We start from the raw sequence: 6,717 nt of genomic DNA, 5'->3' as shown, positions 1-6,717 counted from the left end.
AATTAACTGTCGAAATTATGAGAAAAAATTAACTTTGATTTTAAAACAATATTCTTTTTATTAAAAAAACGTTTAAATCAAAGCAATATTGGCGTTAAAACTATTGTATTTCTTTAAAAGATTAGAGCCAATGTTTCGTCCAGGTTGTTAGGGTTTTTTTCAAGGCTAGTTTTATATAATTAAAAATGCAATACTGGTGGATTTGTTTAAGTGGTACATGCTCTATGATCAACAACCATTAACTCTGTAAAACTAAAAATGTAAATAATTAACTAACTAAATAATTATAACACGTCGTATGATTTTGGGGGTCGTACTTGGATTAATAGCCGTGGTCTTAACAAGCTTAATTAGCAGCTAACCAAAAACTGAAACTGCATTTTTAACTAAGTTTAAGAAGGTTTTTTAGTAATACGATACACAGATTAGAGCGTTAAAAGAAATTGCTCTTTTGGTTACGAAAATCAACAAAATTTATAGAAATCCTACAGTCAATGATGAGCTAGATTTAAAAGTAACCAAATTGAGAAACAAAAGATTGCGAATATTCTCAAAATGTGACAAATAATTTAACTCCAAAGTTTTAATCTGATTTTTTTTTTCTAAAACTTTTTAGTGTATATTTCATATAATTAGGACACTTTGCACATTAAAAATTCATAGTGCTATTATGACCATGTACTCATACTTAAAATTTTACTAATTTAATTTGTTATTATCGCATATGCCATGAGTTTTCTCAAATATCACATGGTTATATTGAATTAAAATAAAATTCCCCTAAATTCTTATATGTTGTTATTTTTTTTATTAAATACCTAGTTCCAAATTTCGTAAATACTAAAGATTTTAGGGCTTTTTATTATTCGAGTTATTATAATTAATATTTGTCGAATAGCTTCAGAAACTTTGTCCCTACTGGGTGTCCCACGACACCACACAGCTTGTTTATTTATTTATTTATAACAATTTACGGGCAGTGACTCAATTTATGATAAGGTGTTTAGTAATATAAATATACATAAAAATAGGACAACATTGTAATGCTACGTTCATTAATTAAAGAATGACGATTTCGGAAAATACCTTGAAACACACAAGCTACGTAATATAGATATGAATACAGATAGATTGAAAAGTGGGTATATTAATAAAAAAAGTTCTTAGGCACGTCCTAAGTTCCTAAGTAGCTAGAGTTTAGTTGCATTTATTTCGTTATTCATTAATTTGTAGATGTTGTAAGCCCTCATCTTCGCTCGCATTATACCTTCTATATCGTCTGCACATCAAAATTAGGAGATTTATATAACTTAACTTGGATCAATTTTTTTCATTAGTATCTCTTACTTATCATTACAAATATAAACAATAATAAACAATTGCAGCAACTACAACAGTATTATTAGAATGAAAATTATATTACCACTACAGATAGGTAAAAAATTCGGTAGCAAAGATAGTTTTATTAAAGCTATTCAACTTTACAATAATCTTCCAAATAACCTTAAGACACTTAGTTGCTCTATGTGTCTTAAATTTAAATTAAGAAAATGGTTAATATCAGAAAATATTACTTAAAAAATTAAAATTAAAATAAACAAAAAAAACAATGAAAAATGTTATAAATTTATAAATTTCATATGTAGGTATACAAATATGTGTTTAGTGTCTTTTAAATAATTACTAATAAAAACAACAACAAAACACTTATTAAACAATTAACAAAATTTAGGCCTGGATATAAGCTGCGAACAGCATGACTGCAGTCTAGGGAACTGAAGGTAGACCAGTTTCTTTCAAAATTTGGGTGTTTGTGATGAACCACGGATAGTTGAGTGCGGAATGGAGAATCCGCATATAAGTGCCTTAAAGAATTTGTAGGCGTAGGAGAAAATGCTTCTGATAATTGCATTGAACGCACCGATTTTTATTTGATGGGAGATGGAGCTGTAGTTCTTAGGCTTTCACGGTCGGCGTCTATCGATGCTGTGTTTTCTACCGAACTTTTTGGCCGTGGTCCGTGGAATATTGGTTTTGAAGACGTTTCGCCGTTCTTTGCTGACGGCATCTTCAGTGGTGACTGGGAACGTCATCAGTTACGACTCAACACCTGCTTAGTCACTACTGAAGATTCCATCAGCAAAGAACGGCGAAACGTCTGAAAAAGCAAGATTCCACGGACCACGGCCAAAATGCCCGGAAGAAAACACAGCATCGGAGATGGAGCTGTTAATGAAGCAGGGTATGAGGGAGATAAAGGCGCCTGGGGTCTTGGCATGGGTGGCTAGGATGTACTTTCGCCATGTCAGTGTTCTATCAAAGACGACGCCGAGGTAACTGACGGAGTTGCTCCATTTGATGCGATCGTTGTTAACGGTGATGGCGGGAGGTTTTTGGATCCTATGAGAGAAAAACATTACTTCCGACTTCGCCCCCTAAATTGAGAATTTCCATCTTCGGTACCAATTTAGTAGCAGAGGTAGAAACTTATTAATTCCTGCGAAGCACTTGTGAATGATTCGGGCGAAGGTTATGAGGGTGATGTCATCGGCACAGACAGCTATGACGATCGTGGGATAGGACAGCATGTCTGCGCAGAAAAAGTAGAACATAAGAGGTGACAACTTGGAGCCTTGAGGAACACCAGCAGTGACGGGTTTGCTTGGGAATAAAGCAGAGCCAACGTGGACACGGAGGGTTCCGTCAGAGAGGAAGGAACGGATAAAACCGATTAGGAAATGTGGGGTGTTGAGGGCGATAAGTTTAGTGATGAAACCTTCGTGTCAAACTCGATCGAAGGCTTGCTGAATGTCGAGCAGAAGCATGGAAGTGTGAAGGCGCTTATTTAGGTTGTCAGAAATGTGTTCGGAAACACGGAGAAGGTGATGACTGGTGCCGTGCTGTCTGCGGAAGCCGTGTTGAAAGTCGGGAAGTAGGTTGTTTCGTTCCACGTGGTCGAGAAGCCGGTTCAAAAGGATGGACTCAACTGCTTTGCACAGCCAACTGAGCAGGCTAATAGGCCTGTAGCTTGAAAGAGAGCCGAGGGGGTTCCCTCTTTTGGGAGGATAGATGACAGTGGCTTCTTCCCAGGTCTGAGGGAAAAGGTGGAGCCGCATGGTAGCGTTTGTGATGTCGCAGGATATGGTTATCTGTTAATCGCAGAACTTTTAGGACACCATTGGGAATTCCGTCCGCGCCGGGGGATTTTCTCTTTTTAAGAGATCGGATGGCGAGGGGGGATGTCTGTTTAAAGTCGGAAACAGTTTGGACGACGTTTTGGGAGGCGACGTTAATATGCTCCTGAAAGTCGATAAGATCAACAGGGCGGGAAGTGGGGAGCACTGGAGACAGAGGGAGTCTGTGAAGATTGCAGCTTTTAAACGGCCGGAGGTGTAGGGTTTCGTTTCTAAGAGAGCGCATCACTTTCGAACTGCTTTTGGGATGTGTTTCGGCCTGAGCGTGATAATCGCAGAAGGTGACGCTATGGAATTCTGTTAGGCAAGTTTAAAGTTCTCGATGGAGGGCGTTTAGCTCGGCACGGTGTGCGGGAGCACGGTGTTTTTGCCACAAACGGCGGGTTTTGTTTTTCCATTTGACGACGGCCAGAATGTCTGCGGGAGGTGTTTCTCTAGGGAGGTTGTGAAGGGTTAGATGACGCTGGTGATGTCGTTTAAAAGTGGATTGACAGCTTTATCGAGTTCCGCTATTGTGCGAAGTGAAGTGCACTTGAAGGAGGATGGTTCGAGAGTGTAGTGGAGCTGCAGCCAGTCAGTGCCGCATGTTAGAGAGACTTCAATGTCAACTGCTTCTAATGAATTAGTAGCTAAAGAGATGGGCCTGTGTTGTAAAGAGTTCCTAACGATGATGGATACACCACCGCCTCGGGGGTTTTCGTTGTCCCTTCTATAGGATGTGAAGTTTGGTACGAAAAGTTTGACTTTCTACAATAAGTGAGTTTCGATTTCGGTGATGCAGGCAACACCGATTGACTGTTCCTCGAGGAAGTGTTCGAGTTCAGTCAATTTACCTCTACTGCTATGAGCATTCCAGGTAATTACCCGAAGATTATTTGGGTGAGCGTTTTTATCCATAGGTGGGTGTTTAGAGGGCGGCAATTATGACCTGGAGAATCCTGTGAGTGACGACGGATGAAGTCGTTTAACGTAGCGAGCTTGGACTGCAGCTCGCTCGCTAGGGTTAAGGCTTCCCTAATGAAAGGTCCCTCCAAAAGTGGGATGCTATTGGGGGTAGCCATTGCTAGAATGGCTAACGCACTGGAGTGAATGTACTCTTGTTTTAGTCGTGCTGATATACGGTAAAGAGAAGAAAGTTAGGTTGGATTACGTTATGTGGTGGTGTGTAAATTCAGAGGGACATTGCGTACTCACTCCCAAAGAAAGGTTAGTTAATGTTTAAAATTAAACAATAGAATTGGTTTACTTTTACCTACTGAACGGCTGGGGTACTGCTGTTAAATCTGTAAAATAAATAAGAATTAAACTCAAAGGTTGTTTTGGCCGTGCATACGAAGGTTGGTCTTCGAAACGCGGCGCAGATGTTCTAGCGTTTCATCGATAAAGTCCTGCGCGACTTAGTCTCTTGTTACGCGTACATCGATGATATCCCAGTTGCCTCGTCGTCTACACAAGAACGCCTGCAGCACCTGGAAATACTCTTTAAACGCTTACAAGAGGTAATCAACCACTCCCAAAAAAGGTCAACATTATCCGCAATTATCTAACTCCGCAAACCATAAAACAGCTGCAACAGTTCATGTTAAACTTTTATTGTGGGTTCATACCTAAGGCTGCTGTTAAATGACCAGCTGTGTAACAATGTCAGGGGTAAGATGCCGGTTACGTCGACACCAGAGACAACGGCTGCCTTCAGCGATTGTAAAATTGCCCTGGAAAATGCAACTTTATTGGCACACCTCCGTATCAATACAGCAACGCCTTCTTTACCGACGCATTCGACACCACTGTAGGGACCGTTTTACAACAGAATAACATAGCAATAACGACTGCAAACCGCTTGCTTTCTTCTCCCGATAGCTCAGTGCCGCCGAACGTAAATACGTCGTCTATGACCGTGAGCTTCTTGCTATCTACGAAGAGATCCGTGGGTGTAATTTTACCTACACAAACAATAGCAGCCGGTCTAACAACAGAAGAGCCAGCCCCGAACAATATTGTAGGTCAACAAACCACGACCACTGCAAACGCGTTCAGGTGGAAGGGTTTGTTCTTCTGTGAACTAACCACTGGTGGGGGGTGCTATGATGGTTTTTGCCACACTCACCCCTGTCAGTCTTGTTTTTTTTTGTGTTTATTGTAATTTACAAGTTATGTGGCTCAACGGCGTGAGACCGACGTTAACGTCTGCTTGCATGTCGGTGGTATGCTTGCTTCTTGTTTTATTTTTCTTTCAAGTCATTAATGTATAACACTTTTTAGACACTACTTAGTACTCTAATTTTCGAAAAAGATTGGTTAAAGGTATAACGTCTTTTCGATCAATTTCTCTTTATGTGTGGAGCCCACAAAAGTAATCACCAGAATATGAGAGTCTTTTTCTGATCAAATATAATGTTAATTACAATTTACACACTTACAACATCGCAGAAGAAATTTTAGTTTCGCATGAGACACATTCGTCTTGATAACAAAAACACTTCAGGTCTAAGGCTAAATTCGGATAAGTTGGGTGCAATACGTGAACTCTTTACGAACATGAACTCTAATCTGTTCAAGCATTGCAACCATTCAACTAGACAGATGAAAAATTAGAAAATTTTGTGGGAAATGCTGTTTCAGAGTGTATATACCAAACAGACACAATCGCTCATCATCATAAGGTTGTCAGTCTTAAGACTCCACTAATCTTCGCATTTTCCTAAAAGTAGAACATCCCACATCCTTGACTATTTGCGAACAATAATCTAATGTAGGTCTACCTCTACCCCTTCCAACTCTTGTTTCTGCCTCTAATATGTCTGACTAGACCTTCATGCCTGAAAAGTTGTCCTACCAACCTATATCTACTATTCCTTATTGATTTCCAAAGAGTCCTCTGTTCACTTATTCTTTTTATAATACCTCTTTATTTCTAACTCTCCCTACCGGCGGTATTCTGATCATACGCCTGTAACACCACATTTCGAACGCTTCTAACCTTTTCTACTCTGCCGTGCCCACTGTCCACGTTTTGTTCCCGTACAGCTAGAGGTTTATGTTGAAATATAACCAGAAGCACCATTTTCTTTGATCACTAGGACTGTTGCTCTACTAGTTAGTCTCTGTGAGCCTCTGAAGGTATTGTCTTATTATTATTGGAACATTTTGTAAGAATAGGCCCCCACAACTTACAAAAGTTCAAAGGTCAAGAAAAAGCAAGTATGTTTCCCTTAGGTATACAACGGTTTCTCATAGACCCCAAAAGAATAAAAATGTACTGGTTTTATCAACAATGCACCCAGACAATCATATTGATGTAGCAACAGGAACCTCAAATTACAATTTATTACAATAAAACAAGAACAACAGTCGAAGTGGTGAACATGCTATGCATAGAATAGTTAACTAGTAAGTAATAATAGCATGTCTTATAGTTCCTAATCTGCAAATATGGCTATCATAATCATCATAGAATTGCTTAAATTTAAATCGCCAAATTCGAATGAAACACGTTTTTTCGTTTTATAGGGATAAGTTGATT

The sequence above is a fragment of the Agrilus planipennis genome, unplaced genomic scaffold (genome assembly GCF_000699045.2).
Source record: "Agrilus planipennis isolate EAB-ADULT unplaced genomic scaffold, Apla_2.0 scaffold220, whole genome shotgun sequence".
Lineage (NCBI taxonomy): Eukaryota > Metazoa > Arthropoda > Insecta > Coleoptera > Buprestidae > Agrilus > Agrilus planipennis.
The sequence above is the reverse complement of the archived record's forward strand: the minus strand, read 5'-3'. Positions refer to the sequence as shown.